This window comes from Miscanthus floridulus, chromosome 3 (genome assembly GCF_019320115.1).
Source record: "Miscanthus floridulus cultivar M001 chromosome 3, ASM1932011v1, whole genome shotgun sequence".
Lineage (NCBI taxonomy): Eukaryota > Viridiplantae > Streptophyta > Magnoliopsida > Poales > Poaceae > Miscanthus > Miscanthus floridulus.
In genome coordinates, this window is record NC_089582.1 from 146,749,427 (window position 1) to 146,764,341 (window position 14,915).

The following is a 14,915-nucleotide window of genomic DNA, read 5'->3' on the forward strand; positions in this document are numbered from 1 at the left end:
TAGGTATATCTTATGGTAGGCTTGCTCGTTTTCATTCTTAACCCTTGGAGCAAACCTACATAGTTTAAAATTGTTTAGGAGCACGACACATAGCTTGTCTTTCGATTGTTCATCTAATATGTGCCAAAGTCCAAATTGTCGATAATTTCTCCCGAATATTGCCTTCAAAAATGACTCTCACATTCATATGATATCATCTTTCAAGTGATATTTTTTATTCTAAAATCAATGTGCATGTTTCCTACTAGTATTCCATACTTGTGTGCACAAATTTAGGGGGAGGTTACTCTACAAGTTGGATGCTTTGAGACTAACACATTTTCAAGCTTATCATGTGTGTAGTAGTCCATTGCAAGGAAAATGGAGACCCCGGAATTAAGCATCATACTTCAAATATCCACCACCTATTGCAAGTGGTAGAAATCAAATTAGTTTTCATATGTGGTATTTCTAAACCGATATCATCATGTTGATTTTATTTTGATATTTATATGCTTTCTCCATACATTGTATAGATTAAATTCCCTTGAGTAATAATTTACCAATTATGCATATGCTTTGCCTTCTACCATATGTATGCATATATTTAGGGGGAGCTTAATCTATATAATGTGAGAGTTAAATTTTGTGACCTATTCCACTCTACATACAAAGGATCATAAAGTTTGACCCTCCTTTGTGCTACTAATATCTTCATTTTCGGTGTTTGATTCCAAAGGGGGAGAATTTAGAGGACCAAAAGCTAGATCATAATAATTTACAAGTGGTATTGGTCTACAAGTGGTAATGGTCCGAGAAAGTAAGGATAGTGGATTATGGATTAGTCTATGTAATGGAGAGAATTTGTAGAAAGCAAGGCTTAAATTCATAATGCCACATGGGGACATTTGCAAGGGCAAGATAAGTTTTTATGTGGTATCTTTTAGTCTTACAAACATTATCTTTTAGCATCATATAACCTTGCCCCTTGCATTGCATCCTAGCAAGTATGCAGTTTTCAAATTTCAAAATTCTATTATTTGTTTGCTTTGGTCGTGTTGTCATCAATCGTCAAAAAGGGGGGAGATTGTAAGGAAAATGGACCCTAGGCCCATTTACTTTGGATTTTGGTGTTTGATGACCAACACAACCAAGTTGGACTAATGAATTTGCAAGTGATTGTTTTGTAGTTCAATAGGGTGCAAGACATGACTTAGACGAAGGCGATGTGATGATCCGATGATCAACACTATAAGCAAGACCCTAGAAGCACAAGAGAAGACTCAAGATATCAAGCAAAGTTCAAGCATGAAGATAAGAACCAATCCGGACACAAGATCGTGAAGATACAAGCTCACAGAGGTGACCAGACGCTGAAAGGTGATCGACCGGATGCTCCGATTAGTGACTCAGCTACAGCAGGCGTCAGCAGTAGTGACCGAACGCTGAACAAGTAAAATGACCGGATGCACCAATGGCACTATTCATCATCCCAGCACCACATTCAGCATAGACCGGACGCTGGCGGCAAATCTATCGGATGCAGAACAACAGCGTCTGATCGAGTACAAAGAGGTTCTAAAGCGGCGAAATTGTGACCAGTTGCGTCCAGTGGCATGTGACCGGACGTTGGAAGTGTCTGATTAGTTGATCGTGGCTCTAACGGTTCGGATGACCAGACGCGTCTGGTCAGGACGTGATCAGTGTCTGGTCAGTAGCAGAAAAGCGGGATTTCATCCCCAACGGCTACTTTCTCAGTTGGGCTTATAAATAGACCCCCAACTAGCCATTTGAGGTGTGTGGAGCTAAGGAAACATATCAAGGGTGTTGATACACCATTGTAGTGAACTCCACTTGTATAGTGCTTAGTGATTCATTAGGTACTTTGTGAAGTGCTTAGGTTGATTAGACCACCGCTTATGCGCTTGCTCTAGGTTTAGGCCTATTGTTTAGTGTGGTTTGCATATGTCTTACCACTCGGTGCTTGCACACACCATTGTTGTACATCGGAAGGGCTTGTAGTCTTGTAAGATCACACCAACCATGGTTGTGGTGTGGCTGGCACCGTGTACCAGAGGGAACAAGGCCCACGGCATTTCAGCTAGAAGGTTGATAGTGAAGATGGCGGGGAGCATCTAGGAGAGGCTTGCCAGAAGGCACGTCAGAGACCAGCTTGCGCGTGGAGAAGGCCTAAGGCTATCCACAGAGTTACCCGACCAGGAGCTTGGCCCTTGCGAGGGGCTCCAATGAGGACTAGGGGGAAGCTTGTGTGCTTCTCAATACCTCAATAAAAATACCAAAGTCATCGACGGGAGTTTGCATATCTCTACCTTGCTCTTTAACTTCTGCATTTATATTGATTGTATTACTCCTTTTGCGATAGAGATAGCAACACACTAGCAAAACCATAGGTGCACATTTAGATAGTTTATTCTTTTGCATAGGTTTTGGTAAGGTAAGTAAAAGAGGCTATAATTTAGAAGTAAATTTTTAAGTTGCCTAATTCACCCTCCTCTTAGGCATCACGGTCCCCTACAAGTGGTATCAGAGTCAGTTGGCTCAATTTGGACTTTTGGCTTCACCACCGTTGAGTCGACGCTTTTTAGAGTGGTTGGGATGGATACCTCTAGGCCTTCGCACTTTGATGGCACTAACTTCCCCTATTACAAAGCTAGAATGGCTTGCCACCTTGAGGCGATTGATTTGGGTGTTTTGAGAGTCACTCATGATGGGATGAAACCCATTAAGAATCCCGATAAACCCACGAAGAGTGAAGAAAAAGAAATTCATTTCAATGCTAGAGCTAAAAATTGATTGTTTGAATCATTTAGTATGGATGTGTTTAACCAAGTGTTCACTTTAAATACGGCACATGAAATTTGGTTAAAACTTTAAGAGCTCCATGATGACACATATAATGTCCGTGAGCAAAAATATTGTCTAGCTAAACAAAATTATGATTCATTTACAATGAATAATGATGAGCTTGTTCGTGATATGTATTCTCATATGAATGTAATTATCAATGAGCTCCATTCAATAGGATTAACAAAGCTAGATGATGCGGACATCATGAGGAAGATCATCTTCGTGCTACCACAAAAGAAATATGCAAGCATCATCACCATCCTTCACAACATGGAGAATTTGAGCACCATGACCTTGGACATAGTTATTGGCAAGATAGTGGCATTTGAAATGTCACGTAAGATGGGTCAAGACGAAGCCTCTTCATTGAGCAAAGTCAAAGCTCTCGCATGTAGCGAGAAAAAGAAGATGAAGAGTAAGCAAGTTGAGACAAGCTCAAGCTCAAGCTCCTCAAGTGAAGATAAAGAAGAAGATGAGGATGATGATGATGATTCAAGTGAAGATGATCAATCTTCCTCCTCCACCTTCGACCTTGATGAAGAATCAATCAAACTAATCAACAAGGTGGAGAAGATGATCCAAAGGCTCAATATCAAGGGTGTGCCCATCGAAATCCAAGATCTCATTTTCACCAATTAAAGAAATGAGCAAAGAAAGAGATGATGCTATGGATGCGGTGAGTTGGGGCACTTTGTGGAAGTTTGTCCAAACAAGCCCACACCCAAGATAAGGAAGAAGGCATACAAGAACCAAGCCCTCACATCAATAAGGTCATGAGATGATTCTTCAAGTGAAGAAGAATACCATCACAAGAGGCAAGGGCTCAAGCACTCATCATCAAGCTCTTCTCGTATGTGCCTTATGGCACGAGGTAACAAAAACTCATCCTCTAGTAAGAGTGATAGTGATGATGAAATGCCTTCTTATGAGGAAATTGTGCAACAAAATCTTAATTATGCTAAAGTTTGCACTGGTCAACAAAAGAAGCTCGAAAAATTAAAAGAAAAGCTAGATAGTTCACAAGAAGCATACAAAACTTTGCTTGAATAATATGATAACTTTGCTAATCTCAATGTTGAACTATCTACTAAAATTGAGCAACTTGAGGCTAGTGCAACAACAAATGCTTGCACAATCAATGATGAGCAACTTGTAAAGAAAAATGAAAAATTAAAAGAAAATTTAGCTAGCTCACAAGATACTTATAAAAGTTTGCTTGCTAAAATGGAAACCATGTGCAAATATTGTGATGAGCTAACTAATAAAGTTACTAATCTTGAAGCTGTTAGTACAACCCCCACCAAGGAATCTAAAAAGAAAAGTTCTATATTTAACATGTCTAAAAAGGATGCCTCTACTTCTTGTAATGATTTATGTTTAGACTCATCTTTGTGCAATCAAGTTTGTGTTGAGAAAGTTGTTGTAGATACATGCACATAAGAGGTTGCAAAGGAGAAGGAGCAACTCAAGCAAGTAGTAGCTCGCCTCACCAAGGACTTGACTCAAGTGAAAGGCAAGGTGAAGCAAGCCCAACTTCATTAAGATAACACCATCAAGGGAGTGAAGAAGCTTGGTGAAGGACAAACCATGGTTTGCTACGTGTGCCACAAGGAAGGTCACAAGTCCTATGAGTGCAAGGTGAAGAATGGGGGAGGAGCAAAGAAGAAAGAGAAGAAGCAAACAAGCATGCTCTCCAACACCTACACAAAAAAGGTGGATAAGAAGGTCTCCACACCATACTTGTTAAAGAAGAAGAAAAATGACAAGGTGGTGGCCATCAAGGTGAATAAGCAAGCCATCAATGGGGTCAAACGCTTTTGGGTGCTAAAGAAAATCATTTCCAACATGAAGAGCACCAAGAAGGTTTGGATCCTGAATGGGAAGTGAGAGGTCCAATGGACTTTAGGGAATTTGTAGACTTGGCAAAGTATGGGTGCATTTCATGGGGTACATCATGATGGACAAGATCATTGCCAAGTGGGTTAGTGAATACTATGAACCCGAATTCCCCTTCCCATGTTAGGTAACTAGATTCAATTTGCTTCAAGTGGTACTAGATTTAATTTCCTACAAATGGCATCTTTAAGCTTCTAGTTACTCTTCATGCCTAGGTTTGTATTTGCATGCTTATATCTTTTGTCATGCATACACTAGGTATATCTTATGGTAGGCTTGCTCGGTTTCATTCTTAACCCTTGGAGCAAACCTACATCGTTTAAAATTGTTCATCATCCCAACAACACATTCAACATTGACCGAACACTGGCGGCAAATCGACCGGACGCAGAATAGCAGCGTCTGGTGGCATGTGACCGGATGCTGGAAGCATCCAATCAGTTGATCACGGCTCTAATGGTCGGGACGACCAGACGCATCTGGTCATGACGTGATCAGCGTCCGGTCAGTAGCAGAAAAGCGGGATTTCGTCCCCAACGGCTACTTTCTCAGTGGGGCTTATAAATAGACCCCCAACCAGCCATTTGAGGTGTGTGGAGCTAAGGAAACATATCAAGGGTATTGATACACCATTTTAGTGATCTCCACTTACATAGTGCTTAGTGATTCATTAGATGATTAGCATAGGTGCTTTGCGAAGTGCTTATGTTGATTAGACCACCACTTATGTGCTTGCTCTAGGTTTAGGCCTAGTGTTTAGTGAGGTTTGCATACCTGTTACCACTCAGTGCTTGCGCACACCATTGTTTTATATCAAAGGGGCTAGTAGTCTTGCGAGATCACACCAACTATGGTTGTGGTGTGGCCACCACAGTGTATCGGAGGGAACAAGGCCCGCATGTCTCGATGCATCCACCTCTTCGCTCCGTGGCTTCAAATACCAGCAGAGGGCTCCGGCCTCGAACACATCCACACTCATAACCGCTCCTATTCCTTTGCACTTCTCTGCCCTCGTAGAACTCTATAGCGGCCTTCCTTCCTTCCTGTAGATCTGATCAACTTCATGGCCGACGAGGAGAACCGTAGTAAGTGCGTGGCGGCGGAGGTTCTAGAGGAGAACATGCCGGTGAATCGGCGCCTCTGACGCATGAGGTGAGATCGACATCTTCTGCTTGTGATGATGAACTATTCTGATTTGTCTATAGATTTGCCTTAAATGTAGTCTTCGTCCTCTTCCTAGGGCCGACGAGCCCTTTGACGCTGCATCTTCCACACTAGCCTCGTCGTCGGATTCTTTTGACTCGTACAATGGTGATGATGCTCGGCATTTCATCTGAGAGTGGAGGGTGGCCCAGGATCACGATTCTAAGGCGACTTAGAAAAGTGACCAGCTTGAGATCTGTCTCAGGGTCTTCCAAGTGGCCCTTCATGAGGCCGAGGAGGAGACCAGTGTCATTCGAGCATGGCTGGCTAAGTCTGACGCCGCGGTGGAGGGTAAGATTAGCTCCATGAAGGCTTCTATTCTGATTTCCACTGCCTTTTATCTTGATAGTTTTCTACTTTCTGTGATTGTCAGCCTTGATAGTGAAGTTGGAGTCCCTCCAACTAGCATCGAACACGGCCATGGATACCGTCAATGCTTAGGGTCCCCTTATCAACACTCGCCTCCAAGACATTCTGGCTCGCGTTTAGGAAATCACCCTCCATGACATTCGTCATGGTGCGTCGGTGGCGCTGACCGCGGCGCAAGTCTAGACCGGGTATGAGCTCCATGCCATGGAAACCGGCTTCCTGATGGGCGATGGCCCCGAGGAGCATGAGGATTTGCTTGAGGAATTTGTCGTTGCGGCTGAGGCCATCGTGGACATCACATCTACTCAGGATGTGGTGAACAAGGTCTTTGATTAGTCTGTACTTAGGGCAAACTAATGAATGAAACATTCTATTCTTTCATGAATGTATCTCAGTGCAATGCCCCTGTATGTGTCATGAATGTCTTTGTTTTTGCTCTGGAGGCGATACATATCGTATCGGCTTTTATATACTCGAAGATCTTTATTTTATTTTTTTGAACTAGAGGCGATACCTTTTCGGTACCGGCTATTAGAGGTGATGACTAAACAAATCGGCTATCAAGTATTGATAAAATGCTAGGATAACATCCCTTTAAATATTTTTCGTCGATCGCTATTGATAGGTTGCACCAAAACTTTTCAGACCAAAGGTTAAACGATCAATCAATCCAAGCCAAGCATCTCATCAAGCGAAACAAAACTTCCTTTAATAGATCTATCAACTCTGAATTGCACTTATGATTTGACTTAGTATTCACATATGTTGGCCTAAATCCATCTCTAGGACCAATGCTTATTCTTCCTTAATCCAATGGCCAACGTGAAGGCGTGACTATTTACTAGAACAAACTCTCAGAGCTGATTGCTTGCATCGGCTGTTGGCTTTCATTGCTGATTTTAATGAAGCCTCCTTCTCATAACTTGCCAAAAAAGCATTCAAAGTCTGCTAGCTCCCAAAAGAGTAGATCAGCTATTGCGATACTTACAGACTCATCAGCGTGAACCAGTTTGATATTATCTTCATGCCATTGAATCAAACATTGATGCATGGTTGATGGTACACTATAGTTCGCATGAATCCAATCACGACCAAGGAGTAAACTATATGACCCTTTTCCATCGATGATGAAGAACGTGGTAAGTAGAGTTTTACTCCTGATTGTTAGTTCAACGTTCATTGCTCCCGAGTCTTAGACGTATTACCCCCAAAGTCCTTAAGCATCATGTCGGTCTCAATCAAATCTCCTGGTCCCTTGCCAAGTTTACGAAAAGTGGTGTAAGGCATAAGATTGACAGAAGCACCTCCGTCCACCAACATCTTGTTCATCGGCTTCCCATCAACAAAACCTTACACATATAAAGCTTTTAAGTGTCGATGCTTGACTGGTTTATCAAATATTGCTTGCTGTATAACCGTCAACTTGACAACTACCTCCTCTTACTCTGATTCATCAAAATCCAAATAAACTTCTTGATCTATCAAAGCTCTGAACTCTGATGGCAACAGGAAAGCCATTTGAATATTAGCCGATGGTTGCCTTCTATCGGTTGTTTGTCTAGCACGCCATACTTGAGGTTTATTAGATGCCTGAGCCTATTCTAACTCTCTATTCATTAGGCATTGCACCCTTCTCTTCTGGCTTCTTGTCAAACCTCCTGGACACCATTGGCCTTCCTGCCAAACATATTCTCTCTCGTTACTTTCTTCTTCATAATCAGCCCAGTTTTGATCAACAATTCTTTTTCCAAGCCGATTATGAACATTTCCATTGTTTAAGTGCCGATCCATGTCATTATGATGATACACATCTTGAGCATGGATAGACCAGTGGTTGGCTTGAGATTGTCTAAACTCCCAATATTGATCGCTGCACTCTGGACAGTTATTCCTAGTAGGCAACTTCAAACCTTCGTTTTAGCAATGTCTGAAGAAAGGACAATTCCAATGCGATTCAGCTTGCCTTCTTTCATACCTCTCTTTTTCCAGTTGACGCTGGTATTCTTGCTCTTCTGACCAATGCTGATAATCCTTTTCCTTCTGTCGCTGGCATTTATTTAACAGAATTTGAGATATAATCTGTGGCTTTGTCGCCCCACCTTTTGATGTTTCTTCCTGCTCATATTGGCTCTTTTGCTTATCGTGATGTTTTCTAATTTCTCTGTATTCGTCAGCCGATATTTGCATCTTAGGATCGACTAATCTAGCTTCTCTTGATTTGGCTGATGTTAGGACCTTAGTCTTTTCTTTGAGCAGCCCAGCATTGACCATGTTTTGATCTCCTGGGAAATGATTATCATCAATTTTTATTTTTTGAGGCGTATCAATTTTGTGACGTCAAAGTCATAGCTCTCCTCGACTCCTCTTCTCTAAGGATTTAGCATCATTACTGTCTTTTGCCCCAATTCCATTCAGCCACGACAACCTCTTCATCTTCATAGCCATCATCGACTGAATATGGATTATAAGCTTCGGCCATAGTGGTACTCTTCTGGAATCGGGTATCTCTATGCATACTCTAGAATTGGCTATTGAGAGTCATCACTTGTTGAGCCAATTGACCCAAGTTGTCAAATTCTTGTCCTAGTAGCTTTTCTTTCCATGTTGGCAGCATCCCTTGAACGGCCAAAGCGGCTAGCTGATCATCAACCAAATTTAATGAGAAGCATAAATTCCTAGTTTCTCAGAACCTCTGAAGAAACTCAGTGCCCAATTCGTTAGCTTTCTGCCTTATAGTTGTCAAATCGGTAATCTTCTTTTCTTTAGTCCTAGTATAAAAATATGTATGAAATTTCTTTTCTAGGTTAGCCCAATTGGCAATGGAGTTGACTGGCAGCGATGAAAACTAAGTGAAGGCTGGCCCTGACAGGGACAAGGAGAAGAAACAAACTCGATGGGCCTCTTCAACGGATGCTTCGCCCAACTATGTAAGATACTGACTGACATGTTCTATTGTGCTTGTGCTGTCTTGGCCAGTGAACTTAGCAAACTCTGAGAGCCTGTAATTTGTAGAAAGAGCGACCAAACCATACCATTCTAGATATGGGCATTTGTACAAGAAGGTCAGCCCTTTTGGCTTTAGACCGAACTGATTCTTCATCATCTCGGTCACTTTTAGCAACAATTCATCAGCATATGAATTTGGATTTCCCTATACTTGCTGACCCATCTATGGATTGAAATCCCATGTGCCTTGATACCCTGGATTCAGAATCATGTGAAGGGTGTTATAATCTGTGCCATAATGATACCTCTGTGGAATCTCTATCTGCTGGGTCCTTTGCTGGTTTGCTGCTTGAAGTCTCTGGTTATAGACATTAGGATCTATATATCTACAGATCCTTTGAATTGATGATGCTATTTTTTAAGTCGACGATGGTATGTGGCCTGATGTGCCAAAATTAACCACTTGGTTCTGACCTTGCCCCACCGACTGTTGCACATGCTACACTAACGATCTAGGATTATACTATATCTGATTTATAGTAACTCCTTGAGCTTGTTCAGATGAACTCTAAACTGCTTGGACATTATCATTACCAGTTGGTGCTGCTTCTTGATGGCCAGTACTAGTTTGATTAGTCCCTTGAGTCGACGGATGTGGACTGTTGTAATAAGCCGGTCCAACCTGATCAACTAGAAACCCATAAAACACCTCTTTCATGGTGTTATGGAATGTGTTCAAGAAAATTTCATTATGGTTCGATATGACATCATGAACATACTTGTTTATAGCTTCCGTGAAGAAACGCCTATCTTTAGTCTCATCTGCATCTGTCTGCCCATGCAACAGAACTCTGGGTAGTGGAAATTTCTGAACAATTGTATTATCACATGTTTTGGTGTAGGACAACAAACACTTGTTCTAAAATTCTTCTATAGCTTTGTCGATGACATCTTTATCTCCATTAGGTAGGTCTTCATAAGGTACCATAAGGATGTCATTGTTGTTGTAAACCGCCATGACGATTGTGATGTCCCAGCGGGCATGCCAGAACGTGAGTCGACACAAAATTTCGTCCTATGCTAGGGCACACGAGCAAGCCAGAAGGGTCTGCTCGATGGAGCTAGAGATCCACCTAGCTTCAACGTAGGGATTATCGATCCTACATACTCCTCCCAAGATGTGTCAGTCAATTTGACCCTGCAATTGACAAGGAGAAAAAGCTAATCAATAATTTAAGGTAGAACATGCTGGTGTTGCTAGACAGTCCTGAATGTGTGGCTTTGAGAGCCGATATGGAAGGAGATCGACTAAATAGCCGATTCTAGCATACTCATAAGAATAAATCAATTAAAGCTCGTAGAGTTATGGAAGGAAAATCGGTTATCATTCAGGATGAATCTTGTTATTTAGATAAACATTAATCAATGACAATAGGGTGTCAACAATAATTAGTTTATGCTAAGCCGATGACTGCAAGTATCCGAATCCCTTTTTATATAAAAGAAGCAGCTCATCATCATTTAACCATTTAAAAGAGATAAATCTAATGAACATATTAGATCGCATCTATCGTTATGACCAGTGGAGCATGAGGTAGAATCTTGCAGGCCATAGAAACAGCAATAAATTCGATGACCCTAACATATTACTAATATCAGTGAGGCATGAGGCAGAATCATGCAGGCCATAATACAATAATAAGATCATGGGGCTAACACATCTTTCGACCTACCTTTACTTTAACGGTCTCGTGACATGAACTGCATATGTGAAAGCACTCAATATCGGCTAAAACAGCCGATTAAGGCATAGCGCACAGTTAAGGTCATGCCCTATCAGGAACAGATCTACCAAGTAACAATCCCCACTCTATGGTGCTAATAGTGGGGTGTTAGGCAAAATCACACAGGCCATGATAACGGGCCATGGAACGGTTCTCGTTAGCCAATAGATCTATTCAAGACTAGACATACCTTAACCGCACACTATGCATGATCAAGATTGACATAAAATAACCGATAAACATAACTTATCGTTTAAAGTGCAGATTAGATCAGTTTAGATTAATAAACAATGGACTAAATAGGATATAAGGCTGATCTAGATCAATCCCAATCAGGTGAAGTGATATTGCTGTAATTAAATAAACAATGAAAGTAATAAGCAATATCGATAACTTAATGAATCTATCCGAAGGATGCCACCCTTAGATAGAGCCGATAACTTGACCTTAATATAGTTTGAGCAGTTGAGGTCGATCGGATCAATACAGCCGTACTTGAACTAAACAAGAGTTGATAAGTAGCTTATACCAGAGTCGCAGTGGAGGTCGACCGGATCGATGCAACCATACGAACAGAAGTATAAGCCATGATGGTACTTACAGACAAGCCAGAGATCGGCCGGACCGATGCAACCCTGCTCACTAAAGAACTCGCCGTGATCTACTCTACTCTTACTCCTAAGGGGTGGCCGGAGTTGAAAAAAGTAAGTAACTTGTATTTGATTGATTGTGTGTCCTCTTACAATAGCCAGGGTCAGATATTTATACCCAGAGCCTAAACATGAATCCTACTCAAGCATGACTCATTATAATCTTTGGCATAGAAGAAAACATTCCTAATTTAAGATAACTTGGACCCTAATCTTTCCCCTTTTGTAGAGTCTGATATGTAGTTTCTTAGCACCAACCGTAGCTCATCATCGCTATCTGCTGACATTATCCAAAGAGACCCGATTCCAGAGTCGTATCTGAATCAGCTGATATCGATCCTTATGCAATCGATTCCTTGATTGGCACAATCTTGGAAGCCTTCGAATTCCTGCATTCTTCTCCCAAATTTTGGTGTAACCAAATGGAGATCATAAGGATTTTCTCACTTGTGTATCGTTCGACCATCAACGACCTGCTTACATCGAGAAAATTTATGCCATGGCCTTATAGCATTGTTATCTCTCCTCATGTATGTTGTCTATTGTTGTTTTCATGTATGTTACTGGTACTTATGCTCTTTTCTGACTTTACTATCTTTGTATCTCTGGGTTCATAACCTAACCTAAGTAAAAAGTAAAAAATGAGAAAAATTAATCACCTCTTTTATACGCTACCATCTAGTATTTGGCATAGACCATGCTAGGTAACAAATAATATCTTCACAAATACTGAAAGTGGTATATGTAGCTATGTAAAATGGCTTTTAACATAAAGGTTTCATGTAGGCATAGTAAGACATATTTGGAAGGAGTGAACAATTTCTTAGCTTTTGCATTTAGTAACTCAACTATTGGTAGAAAGATATTATGCCCATGTAGAAAGTGTGTTAATTCTTTTTGGAAAGAGGCTAGTGAGGTCCGTGAACATTTGATATGTGATGGATTTCTAAAAGGGTATAGAACATGGAATCTACATGGAGAACCTACTCCTTGTGTGAATCAAGGAGACTTTGACGGTGATGACGTTGAGGTTGTGGACGAGTCCAATGAAGATGATGACATATCTAACTTGCTTAGAGACTTAGCAGCTGGCTTAGATGATAGGGGAGATTATGAGGAAAATAGTTCAGTTCCTGATCCTTGTGAGGAGCTAGTTGCCATTCAGAAGTTAGTCATAGAAAACAGCAAAGAATTGTACCCTACTTGCAAGAAATACACACAACTTCAATTTATTATTAGATTACTCCACATCAAACTCCTTGGAGGATGGTCTGACAAATCTTTCAACCGGCTACTAGATCTACTTAATGATGCATTCCCTGAGGGTTTAGCACTAGCTAAAACATTTCATGAGGCTAAGAAATTGGTGAAAACTATAGGAACTGGGTATATTTGTATTCATGCAAGTGAAAACAATTGCATTCTCTATTGGAAGGGGAATGTAGATTTGGAATCATGTCCAAAGTGTAAGGTTTCATGATGGAAATCAGTAAGGAAGTCTCTAGATGGGAAACATATATATAAGGTTCCTAAGAAGGTTCTACGCTACTTTCCATTAAAGAAATGTCTCCAAAGATTATTTTTGTCCTAAAAAATAGCAAGTCTAACAAGATGGCATGATGAAGACCAAAAAAAGATGGTCTCGTAAGACATCCTGCAGATTCACCTCTATGGGAGGACTTTAATAAGAAACATCCAGAGTTCATCATAGATAGTCAGAATATCCGTCTAGCAATTGCCACTGATGGTTTTAATCCATATAGAATGCAGAATGTTAGCTACAACATTTGGCCCGGTATTTGTATTCCCTTAAATTTTCCACCATCAATGTGCATGAAGCAATCAAATTTCATTTTGTCTTTTCTTATACCTGGTAAAGATGCTCTAGGTAGTGATATGAATCTCTATTGTGAGCCACTTGTTAATGACTTGTTAGATATGTTTGAAAATGGTGTTAGAACTTATGATGCTTCAAGGGGTGAGTACTTCCAATTGCGGGCATCAATATTGTGGACTATTACTGATTTCCCTAGTCTGGGATATGTGTTGGGACCTATCACATCAAGTTTAGTAGCATGTCCTGATTGCCACTTCTTTACAGATTCATTTAGACTTGGTAATGGTACCAAGACTTGTTATATGGGTCATCGAAGATTCTTGGATGAAAATCACCCATTTAGGTTTGATGCCGATAAATTTGGTGGTAGAACTAAGTTTAGGCCAGCACCTGCACCACTTAGTGGGGAGGAAATTTTGGAGTGCACTAAAGATCTTAGCACTAGTTTTGGCAAGGATCCATCCGGAAAGAAACCCACACACAAGAAACACAAGGAAGGTGAACTATTAGTCATTTTCAAGAGAATATCCATTTGGTTCAAACTTCCATATTGGAAAGATTTGATGTTGAGACATAATTTTGACTTCATGCACATAGGCAAAAATATTTGTGAAAGCTTACTGAACACATTCATGGGCACTGTTGGAAAATCAAAGGATAATCTAAACTCTCGCTTAGACCTTCAACCTCTAGGTATTAGAAGTGATCTTCACCCAGTTGAAGTAGAGGACCAATTTTATTTATCACCTGCACCATACTCAATGAGTCCTGATGAGATGAAATTATTTGGTTATGCATCTAATATAAGACATAATGTACATGTCAATGAGAGAAAGATATTTGGTCTCAAGAGTCAAGAGAGGCACATTAGTCTACAGCACTTGCTACCAATTGCTGTGAGAAAAATATTACCAGAAATAATCAGTGCTGTAGTGATTCGTATATATAATTTCTTCAAGAAACTTTCTGCCCCTATCATTCAAATAAGTGATATGGAAAGTCTATAGGCTGAAATTGCTAAAACCTTGAGCCTTCTTGAGACTATATTCCTTCCATCTTTTTTTGACATTATGGTACACTTGATAGCACATCTTCCTGCCCAAGCTAAAATAGCTGGTCCAGTCCATTTTCGCAGCATGTGGCCTGTAGAGAGGTAACTATCATAGCCTATATTGCATCTTAGTGGATAGAAATGTGTACCTAGTACTTGTATAACGTGCCTATATTATTCATGTGTATAGGTATCTCATGAGATTGAAGGGTTCTGTACATACAAAAAGTCATCCTAAGGGATCAATTATGGAGTGGTCTAATTTCCCTGAGTGCCTCACACTTTGTTCTCGCTATCTACATGGTGACACACAATTGTACCACCAAATTAGA